The sequence below is a fragment of the Ranitomeya variabilis genome, chromosome 8 (genome assembly GCF_051348905.1).
Source record: "Ranitomeya variabilis isolate aRanVar5 chromosome 8, aRanVar5.hap1, whole genome shotgun sequence".
Lineage (NCBI taxonomy): Eukaryota > Metazoa > Chordata > Amphibia > Anura > Dendrobatidae > Ranitomeya > Ranitomeya variabilis.
Window position 1 is genome coordinate 37,770,949 of NC_135239.1, and position 10,483 is coordinate 37,781,431.

Genomic DNA, 10,483 nt, shown 5'->3' on the forward strand with positions numbered 1-10,483 from the left:
ACCTATGTGGGAAGTTCTGATTCTCCTTAAAGAAAGGAGTTGAGCATGGAGACTTACCGGCAATGTTCCGCAGAAGAAAAGTATGCAAATCAGCGATCTCCAGAATGAAAAAAAGCCTCTCACAAGTACCACCTATGAGAGGTAGGTGAGTAGGTAAATGTAAGAAGATTTATTTTGTTCTGTGACAGATCTTATTCATTTTGAGCCTAAGAAACATATTTCAAGCACCATTATAGCGAGGCTTTTTTACTTTACCTTTGGCGTGGTTCCACCCAGCCCGTGTATTAAACTCACCAACCAGCGTCTTCATTTGTTCTCGGAGCTACTCCATTAGTGTTCTGCTCCAGTGTTTGTTGGGCGATCCAGACGTCACAACTCAATGTAAGTCTATGAGAGCCATAACGAGCCTTTAGTAGACATCTTCAGAGTTGCGGTCACATGATGGCGGCGCCTGGAAGAGCTGAAGACAGTGGCTGGTGAGTATAGACTAGAGTCTGTGAACTTCCATTAGTGGCGCCACTCCAGTGCTGAAATAAAATAAACACTGGAGCGGTGCTTCAGCATTAGAAATGTAATTAGCTAAAAATAATTTTTCTTACGTAAGGGACAGCCAGTAATTCAATGCTGAATTTTTGCAGTACCAGGCTCAGGTTTCGTACAGATATGGGGCATCTGCATTAATGACGGCACCGTTTTATCAATAACCTATTGTGTATTGTGTGCCACTTCTGTATAATTAATATCATGATTGATAGATTCAGTTAATCCTGGGTGTTAACTGTTGTGATATTTCCTATGGTTTCCTGTAGGACAATATCGGTCATAAATATAATCACCACTTTTTATATTAGACAGTTATACGGTTCCGGGTAAAAATACTATATTATACTTTTATTGCCTTGTAAACTGTTTTCCTCGATTCTACACAACTTCTCCAAATCCTCCACTATTCTGCCACTAACAAACCATTCCACTGATAAGGGAGATGTTATCCCTATTGAAAAGCCCATTCCATCGTGAAGACCCATTCCCATTACGCCGAGCAGCAGATACTTAATGCGTCTCTTTCTCTCGCTGCTTTCACATTGTCTTTTGATCTAATCACCGTAGAACAATGCGCTCTTATCTCTCACCGCTTCCTCGCCCTTTATTCCAGAACGGTTCTCCTTAATTTCTCATTCTAACGTTTCCATTATTTCATACCGTTTAACCATTTCATGGACTACCTGTCATAGCTGGATTCCCAATGCCTGATGTACAGATATAAAAATTAAACTTACTCTAATCTGGCATTAAAAGGTTCTGATGGGGGTCTGATCAGATATTTTGAGTTGTTGAATATTAGTGTGATCCAAGCCTTATACAAGCACCATTTTTTCCCGATTGTCCCTACCCCAGTCCTTTGAAAAATACCTGCATGGAGCCTACCAATTTGCTAAAAAATTCAATGTAGTAGAGAAGGGCTCAGACCTAAGCTCCTAGACACCTTAGACTAATATTGGCTGCATCCAACACTATCAACGAGTTCAGACAACATTCCTAATGTGCATCATGCTTGTCGGGGGAGATGTGGATTGGGCATGTCCAGTTTCAGACTACCAATTGTTTTGTTCTCCTAAACCTAAGCCACCAGAAGTGGTGTCTGGCAGTGGCTCTGATAGAAAATACCCGAACGTTCAGATGAGTGAGCGCTCCTGTGTATGGGAGATCTAGTGGGCACTGGAAGAAGTAGGTGGGAGAATCAAAAGGTTGCAAAAACCTCTTCAGGTGACAGGTTTCATTTGACTTTGAAGGGGCTGTCTCACGAAGACAGGCTCCATTATTATAGGGCATGTGAGCATATTGGAGCATATGGGTGTCATAGAGGGGAACCTCCACTAGGGACCATCTATGGGCAAGAATAGAAATCCGCTCAATCAGACAGATTTCCAATCTGGTGGACATGAGCTGTAATTTTATTCCATGGATATGGAAGTCTACATTAGCTTGGGCTGGCTGTGACTTGTTCCTGTAAAATCAGCTGTTTGTGCATGTCGTCAGGAACTGGAAAGCAATAAGCAAGCCAGTGTTCATTTTAAATGGGTAGAGTGAAAGACCTTAGATAGAGGAATTGTTAGAAAATTCTTCGGAGGTGCTGGTCAGTTTTTTTTTTTTGCACATATGAAATTAGAGATGGGCATTGGTAGGACTCAAGTCCATCAGTGAGGCCAGTGCTCTGTGACCGTTGGACGAGAGGCTTGTGAATCGCTTCCCTTCAGCTTTTGATTAGCATATAGATGAGGTTACACCCCAATTGTGATGCCCCACCAGCCCGGCTAAATAGAAGTCATGCCGGAGAACCAGAAAGGTAAGAGATTCGCGAGCCTTCACGTCCAGTAGACCGTAGTCCCATAAAACAATCCACCCATCTCAATATGGAATAGATTGATGTAGGATAAATAGTCTAGGTAGATACATAGACAGCAAGGTTGCCAACTTGACTTTTTATTTGTTTCTGAACGGCTTATCAAAAAAATCACAGACCTTCAATATTTTTTTATGGACACTTTGGAAAACTACAAAAAATATTATGATTATCAGAGAACCATGTCTACAGCCCATAATTCTGATATGAAGACATCATCTGTAAACTGTAAAATGATGATTAGTATAGTCAATATAATCGGTATAAGTTTCTTCAGCTCTAAAATAGACAAGGACACTTTAAATTTTTTTACACACAGGGCAAAAAAAAGTGTCTTGGAATTTCTGGACGGTTGTCAACCCTGATACGTAGATATGTGTTAGATGTTGCACATGTGGATGAATATCATTTTCTTTGTACAATCATTTACGAAATATGTCCCCTTTTCAGTCCTTGAGACCAACATTTCCATCCCGTATTCTCCGTCCTCTCCTGAGCCCCCTCCCCTTCTCGTGCATTTGTCTCATTTTGCTGCTGTCTTCATTGAGGTTTATTATTTTGCTCGGGCCCCGGCAGTAGCAGCAGTTTTCTGACAGGTAGATGGGAGACAGATGGGGCTTGTGAATTATGCTTCTCCCTCTCCACTCAAAGTGACACCCGTAAATGCAGGGTGTCACTGCCAGCAATACCCCGGCTCTGCAATCTACGCAGACGACTTCTCGCCACTTCAAGAATGCACAGCAGTTACCTCTCTTTGCAGTTTGCAAATATTAAAGCAGCACAATTAACCCACTGCCTGCAAGGATCAATAGGAAGAAGAGTTTTCTTATTAAAAGCCTTAGTCATTGGAGGCTAAAGTGACAGCTGCTTATCACGCAGAGGGGGAGAACTAATTTACTCTTAGTGTCTATGACTCTGGCACTTTAAATATACCTCTCTATAGGGACTGAGAGTTCAGCGTGACCTTGGCTAGGCGGAATCTGTCGGAAAGCAATGCTGTCAGTCAGTGTTCCGCCATATGGATCATTTGCCTTTATAAGGTGTAAGGGAGTCTTGTCACAGTCGCTGGCTATCCGGCTGTCTCCTGCAGATAAATCTCACTGATGTTTCCTTCCATAAATTGAATTTTTTTTTTTTTTTTTGCTTTATTAAAATTCGTCTGAAATGAATTTATTATTCCACATTGATCAGAAAATCAAATACTTGCCTTTTTTTAGATACTTCTGCCCCAATGTTACGTCTCTCAGGGAAAAACTGAAATTGTCTGTAGCACGATCATCTCTAGTCTTCACCCAGAAGTAGAGGGGAGAACGTTATGTGGAAAATAGCAAAAATAAATGTTCAAAGCACAACCTCGGGCAACAATTAAAAATTCATTTGTTGCCAGAGTAAGATCAATCTTCCACCCCCAGCATCTTGCTTATCAGGGTCCTACAATTTTAACACCTTGGGGTATCTCCTGGCAGGATAGCTCCATGCTCCAAAGCATGCCGTGGTGTGCAGTGAATGAATCAGGGTGATCAATTTGCCGCATAGTAATAAGGATAATTTTTTTTATATTGTGCCAGCATATTTGTTACTCAACTGTCCCAGTTGCACAATTAGGTTCTTTTTCCTCCTTCCCCAGAATCAGATTCTCTCTGCTGTCTACACCTCTGATGCATTATAGGCAAGCTCAGGCGGCATTGCACTCCCTGAGTATTCAGGTAATGCATTCTCATTGCTGGCTACTATGCTCTTGAACACTCACCAAATTCTTTCACATTAAAGAGGTTATTTGCATACCCTTTTCCCCAGTAATCATTGCCTGGCTGGCAAATCTCCCTATGCCACCATGATGGTCTCCTGAATGAGAAACGTTTTCCCCCTAGGCCAAATAAAACATGTATGATTAAAGCATGTGGATATTGTACATTAATCTGATTCTCCATGAAAGTGCATTCCAGGGAACTTGTGCAGCATGAGAGGAGTGTTGGAGAAGAAAGTGGCAGGTTCAAACTATGGAGGATGTTAGTTTTAGGTTGTAGGAAGAACTGAAAGTACAGTAGGGTTGTAGACAGATGAGGGATGAGATGTCGAGTGGTGCAGCAGTGTGTAGAGATTTGTAGGTTACAGAGACACATTTGTGCTGTCATTTTTAGAGTGGATGCATGAGCAATGTGTTACACATCTATCCCACGTATCCCAGGCTCTCCTTCCGTCTCCTAGACTCGCTGCCGTTTGTTGTGCTCCACATCGGATTTTGCAAGTTTCATGGCATGTATCTATGACATTGTCTCCGTAAGCCTATTTAAAGCCCATTAAGACACACACACCTGGGTCTTGGGATTGAATCTCTAGACCTTTTTGTTTGGTGTGCCTCATGTTCTGTGCTTTAGCTTGCTTCCATCGCTGCTAGGTTCCATTTCATACATCCTGCTGCTCCTGAGATTCCTGAGTGTGCCAAGTCCTCGTTGCCCATGGGCCTTCCTGCTTGCTGCATCAGCACCTGGGTCTGTGTGCCCACTTGGTCCTAAGGCTGGTGAGGAGCCACCTCACCAAGTGAGCCTAACATAGTGATGGACACCAGGGAGATGACAAGGTGAAACAGCTGGGCAGAAGTGTGAACCTGACGGCTGCATTCAAGTTTTCTGAAACCGGACAACCCTTCTAACTAAACTCTTCTATCCTGTGGTTTCAGCAATTGTAGGAGTCTTATTACCCCACCGATGCTCAGGGCTTGTATTTATTTATTTATTTTACTCACTTATATAGCACCATTAATTCCTCAGTGCTTTATAGAGACTTTAACAAATTAAAATATAGTTAGATGGTCCTATTAGGTATAAAATAAGCACAATTTTTAAAGTAAAACTTCATTGTATGGGTCCATACAGCCCTCTCTTGACCATCCTCTGTATCTAGCTATCGCCGCATATCATTTCTCCCCTACGTCTCAAAACTACTGGAACAACACGTCCATCTTGAACTGTCCTTCCATCTCTCTTCCTGCTCCCTCTTTGACGGCTTACAATCTGGCTTCCGGTCACACCATTCCACTGAAACTGCTCTAACTAAAGTCACTAATGACCTATTAACCGCCAAGAGCAAGCGACACTACTCTGTCCTCCTCCTCCTGGACCTGTCCTCTGCCTTTGACACAGTGGACCACTCCCTACTACTACACACCCTCTCATCCCTTGGCATCACAAACTGGATCTCGTCATACCTAACAGACTGGACATTCAGCGTCTCCCACTCACACACCACCTCCTCACCTCGCCCCCTATCTGTCAAAGTCCCACAAGGTTCAGTTCTAGGGCCCTTGCTCTTCTCCATTTACACCTTCGGCCTGGGACAGCTCAAAGAATCTCACGGCTTTCAGTATCACCTCTATGCTGATGACACACAGATCTACCTCTCTGGACCAGATATCACCACCCTACTAACCAGAATCCCTGAATGTCTGTCCGCTATTTCATCCTTCTTCACCACTAAATTTCTAAAACTTAACATGGACAAAACAGGATTCATCATCTTTCCCCCATCTAACACAACCCCCCCCAATGGACCTATCCATTACAGAAAACGGCTGCCCACTCTCCCCAGTCCCACAAGCTCGCTGCCTCGGGGTAATCCTTGACACTGATCTCTCCTTCAAAGCACATATCCAAGCCCTTTCCACTTCCTGCCAAATTCAACTCAAAAATATTTCACGGATCCGTACATTCCTAAACCAAGAATCTGCAAAAACCCTAGTCCATGCACTCATCATCTCCCTCCTTGACTACTGCAACCTCCTGCTCTGTGGCCTCCCCTCAAACACTCTCGCACCCCTCCAATCTATTCTAAACTCTGCTGCCCGACTAATCCACCTGTCCCCCCGCTATTCCCTGGCCTCTCCGCTCTGTCAATCCCTTCACTGGCTCCCCATTGCCCAGAGACTCCAGTACAAAACCCTAACCATGACATACAAAGCCATCCACAACCTGTCTCCTCCATACATCTGTGACCGTCTCCCGGTGCTTACCTGCACGCAACCTCCGATCCTCACAAGATCTCCTTCTCTACTCCCCTCTTATCTCCTCTTCCCACAATCGCATACAAGATTTCTCTCGCGCATCACCCCTACTCTGGAACCCTCTACCACAACATATCAGACTCTTGCCTACAGTGGAAACCTTCAAAAAGAACCTGAAGAAATACCTCTTACGACAAGCCTACAACCTGCAGTAACCACCGATCGACCAAACCACTGCACGACCAGCTCTATCCTCACCTACTGTATTCTCACCCATCCCTTGTAGATTGTGAGCCCTCGCGGGCAGGGTCCTCTCTCCTCCTGTACCAGTCGTGACATGTGTTATTTAAGATTATTGTACTTGTTTTTATTATGTATACCCCTCCTCACATGTAAAGCGCAATGGAATAAATGGCGCTATAATAATAAATAATAAAAATAATAATAATACACCGTTGTATGAGCACTTAGACCTACTACGCTCATGTACGAGTGGCATACTTCAGATTGGTGTTTTAAAGCCCACTGATCAGAAACATTTTATGGCCCTTAAGAAACTTTTTGCAGGTAATAGGTACTGTTTAAGTTACTCTTTAAAAATGCCTCGAGCTTTATTTTCGAGGGGTTTTTTTTCCCTCACTTGTAAAGGCTAAGACTACACTGAGGATTTTTGTAGTGTTACATTACTGGCCAATTTTTATCCTTAACTTATCCTTAGGATGGCCCATTTCTATGAGATCAGTGAGGCTCCCATTCGCTCCACCCCGATAACGGCTACGGCTCTGGCGAGTCATGAAGTTATTGCTATTGTTATTACCCCAGTCTACCACCACGTTATACATTTAGTTACGGTTGTGTTGGGTATTGCAGCTTTGTCCCATTCATGTGTCTTTTTTTATTGTTGTTGGATGCTGACATTGTAGGGTTGAGATGTTTGATGGTGATCAGTAGCTGCATAGATTTTTTTCCATTTTTATCCTACAATATACTTTGATGTTTTAGGGCATTCAATTTTCACAAACCATCCTTGTGTAGTAAGAACCAGCAGCGACTTTCTATGACTGGATAACTACATACAGCAAATCTGTTGAATTTCACATTGTAGCAATAGCTGATACATCTCAAAATCTATATGGGACAATTATGGGACAAGTAGGTTCAATATTGTGCCATCCATGTGGCCAAGAATGAAATGAATCGTAACATTGTTGGCTCATGCTTAGGAAAAGAGTGATCAGGGAAGGTCCAACCTCAACACCTTCCTCCTTTTTTTGCACAGGCACCAGAGGCTTGAAGAAAAGATGGTTGACAAAAATAAATTCAGAAAGTTTTCAGTCTGACCTCTAAGTCCAAAACTAGACTCCTATTTTCTCGTAGATATGACTTTTCAGAGATAATTTTAATTAGAAGCAGGATTATAATAACTGATAACTATATATATATATATATATATATATATATATATATATATATATATATGTGTATATATATATATATATATATATACATATATATATATATAGTAGAGAAATAAGGGTCCACCATTCACAATAGGTGATATCACAGCCCACCTCCTCCTCCTGTACAATGACTGATAACACCTCTATATACAGTAGATAACACAGGATCCACCATTAACAATAGGTGATATCACAGCTCACCTCCTCCTCCTGTATAATGACTGATAACACCTCTATATACAGTAGATAACACAGGATCCACCATTCACAATAGGTGATATCACAGCTCACCTCCTCCTGTATAATGACTGATAACACCTCTATATACAGTAGATAACACAGGATCCACCATTCACAATAGGTGATGTCACAGCTCTCCTCCTCCTCCTGTATAATGACTGATAACACCTCTATATACAGTAGATAACACAGGATCCACCATTCACAATAGGTGATGTCACAGCTCGCCTCCTCCTCCTGTACAATGACTGATAACACCTCTATATACAGTAGATAACACAGGATACAGCATTCACAATAGGTGATGTCACAGCTCACCTCCTCCTCCTGTACAATAACTGATAACACCTCTATATACAGTAGATAACACAGGATCCACCATTCACAATAGGTGGTGTCACAGCTCACCTCCTCCTCCTGTACAATGACTGATAACACCTCTATATACAGTAGATAACACAGGATCCACCATTCACAATAGGTGGTGTCACAGCTCACCTCCTCCCCTATATGCACAAACACCTTTGCCTAGATCAGAGCCTGCTTAGAAAGCTCTCCTGTAGGTGTCAATGAGTTAGAGCCTATGTCCACGTGGCTGCTGATAAATCATCTCTACAGAACAGGCAGATTGGGTCTAATATTATACTCTGTGTTCGATGTAAGAAATTAAAATAAATAAAAACCTGATTTAAAAAAGAAGTAATTTTCTAATTGCACAATCTCTTTTAATCCTGTAATAAAAAGTAGCAATTACATATACATTGTCAGAAAAAGCAGTGATATTGATCGTGCTCGCCTTTCACCAAATCACCAAGATCAGTCGATTTTTTATTATCCATTGTTTACTTTTTAATTACTTTGTGCATGAAATATTTAGCTTTACTTAGATTTTTACATTTTAAAGAACTACGCACCATTAACAACCTGTCAAACTATGTTTGCATTCCTAAAAGCTAACAATACAATATGGGAGGCTGCCGCCTGTATCCTCATCCCCAGATCTGACAAAATCAGTGGTCATATTGATTGTCTGGATAATCCAAACCCCATGGCAGTCTGACATTGATTGTTTTCACAGCCCTAAGGGGTTTTTTTTGCAATGTATGACCAACTTTTTTGCAATGACCACAAATGTTTCCATTGATTTCTAAAAGTTCATTAACATGAATTTGGGTCATCTGCTACACAAAGGGGTAGAGTTATCAATGCTTTTGCAAGACGCATCAATTTATGAGAAGGAGAAAAAGTACCAAGTGTATCACAATGGCACATGTGGCATGATATACTTCTTTTATTAGATCTTTAATATTGGGAACCTTTAGACAAGAAAAGGATTTACCCCTGTCCATACGTCCTATTATAGAATTGACATGAAATACATGGGTCGTAGGTTGGCACTCCATACAGAGGTGTAAATTGTATCTCCAATACCCAAATCTGAGCCCTCTATTATATATAGTCTATATGGCAGGAATGCAGTTTAAAATTCATATATTCAATATTTGCACGTATCTTGCGGCTTCTTTATTTGTTATGTGCTGTAGATACAAAGATAAGGTAGACTTTAGAATTACATTTTGTCTGGTCTCCAAGTCAACAGAAATATTTCTATACCTGTCGACAGTCGAGGTAACGCACCTGTTAGAAGGATTTCCTGCTGGGATTCTACCTAGTGAAGATAAAAGCATGGGAAGCTTTCTAGAAGCTTCCTTAAAAAATAAGAGATGTGTTTTCTGCAGGTTTTGTATTTCTCATCAAGGATTTTTTTTCCCAACGGTGGAGAAGAAGTTTAAAGTTTTATTATTTGTAACAGCATCAAGGATTGTACATTGACATATCACAAAACCGTTTGTCGGGATGATGCCGGTAAGTGTCCATCATCTGGTCAACCGGGAATAGCAACAATTACCAAAATTGATATAGTTTAACGGTAAGTGTGTACAGCCGACCATTTTATAGACAAAGGGAAACGTCATAAAATCAGAGCTATTGGCGGCCAGTTTACGACCAGTATTTATAGACTGGTGTCCAGTGGTGGTCGTCAAAGTCTGGTAGTATCTTTGAGAGTAATGCAATTATCGTAGTTTACCGAAATGTTTTGCGGGGGTTTCAAAATACAGAACGCAGAGTCTTTAGATATTTGAAGGAACAAGTGGGCAAAAAATGATTAATGAAAAGAGAAGAGAAAAAGACTAGAGGCATTCCCTGTTTGGCACCAGGTGGAGGTGAGACAGACTGTTGATCCAATATACTCCAATCGTGGCTACTGCTCAAGGAAGGACATAAATTAGTAAAATGTATGTCCTCCTTACACAGTACAGTAAATTGATATGTACCAACTATTTTTTTTTTTAATCATGCCTATTTCCTATTTCGAAA